Raw genomic sequence first — 1,673 nt, forward strand, 5'->3', positions numbered from 1 at the left:
TCCTATCACCTAGTACAGCATAAGAGACATGGTTAGGGGTACACTGATCATAGGTTAAATAATTCAAATGTCACTTAAAAGAGACACAAGAATAAAATTAAAATTAAATAATAAAATCCCTATAATCCTAAATTTAAATGAGAAATATCAATATGAATTTATTATATATTCTGCTATGACAGTAAAGGGGGAAAAACAAACATTTTCTAGCTTTCTCCACTGAAAAGGTCTAGGACTAAAGACCTCTCTGGGAGCAGCATCCCAGGTATCTCATTGTGAACCTAAACACCATTTCCACCAAAAGAAACCAAAAAATTTTTAGAGAAAATTTAGGGCCAAGCTTGGAACAGGAAATGTATATGGTAAGGCTAGAATACTTTATTATAGAAAAAGTAGGTCATTCTAGAAAGCAAGAAAGATATCAATGGTGACTAAAGTCATATTAAAAAGATATGAGATCAGGAACACAATAACAGACCCTGGTTATAATGGGAGAAAAACGTAGAACAAAACCTCAAATACACACACACAAAACAACACCTCAAATACATAAAAGGGGCCAGACTTACTGGACTAATAGGGGTTAAAGGAATCACGAGAACTACCTCTAAGACACCCTTTTAACCTGGAACTGAAGCCACTCTCAGGAAGAGTCACCTTTCAATCAAATGAAAGATTGGCTTATAAAATAAACAGTAACACTCATGAGGAATATACCCCGTTAAATAATCAGCTACATGAGACCAGTGGGCAGCATTTACCCAAAAGCAAAGATGAGAAAGCAAGGAGGGACCAAAAGTAGATGAATGGAAACAGGGCAGATGAAGTAGAAATGAGAGTGCTGATACATTGCAGGGCTTGTAACAAAACTCACAGAACAGTTTGTGTATGAATTGTTTACTACGAAGCTAATTTGGTACATACTCATTCATCTAAAACATACTTTTTAAAACTTAAAAAAAAAATTGAGAGCCAAACTGAAGGGCCCTCATTGATGGGACAGTATGAGCACTGAAAATAATAACTGCAAAAATAATAATAAATAATAAATAAATTTTTAAAAAAGAAAAAGAAAATAAGAGCTGCAATGACTTGAAACATATGGAATATGTTAAAATCCATGAGCTCATAATAATTTTGTTTAATTAGAAAAATTAAAAATATACCAAAGTCTGTTGCTTTCCAGTGTATAAACTTCCAGTGAACAAATGAAACTAAAATCACAACGCCGTTTACATTACCACACACAAGTGCAAAGAGTGCTGTTGCATTGAGGGGATTCCAATCGACACCCCAAAGCAAAATGGGTAGGAGTTACTGGATGGAAAACCAATTTGCTCTGTAAACTTTCACATAAGTCACAATTTAAAAAAGTTAAGTCATTCTAGATACAGAACTTACATCTTTCACAAGAAGTAACTCAAAATGGATCATAGACCTAAATGTAAGAAACAAACTACAACTTCTATAAGATAACATAACGAAAACCTATGTGACCTTGGGTGTGGCAAGGATTTTTTCAGAAGAGAAAAAATTGTAAACCTTGACTTCATTAAAATTAAAAACATCTCCTCTGGGAAATACACTGATAAGAGAATGAAAAGACAGCTCATAGACAGGGAGAAAATATTTGCAAAACACATCTGGTAAAGGATTTGTACTGGGAAATACAA

The sequence above is a fragment of the Echinops telfairi genome, unplaced genomic scaffold (assembly GCF_000313985.2).
Source record: "Echinops telfairi isolate 266 unplaced genomic scaffold, ASM31398v2 ScPeMD7_12;HRSCAF=54, whole genome shotgun sequence".
In the NCBI taxonomy this organism is placed as follows: domain Eukaryota; kingdom Metazoa; phylum Chordata; class Mammalia; order Afrosoricida; family Tenrecidae; genus Echinops; species Echinops telfairi.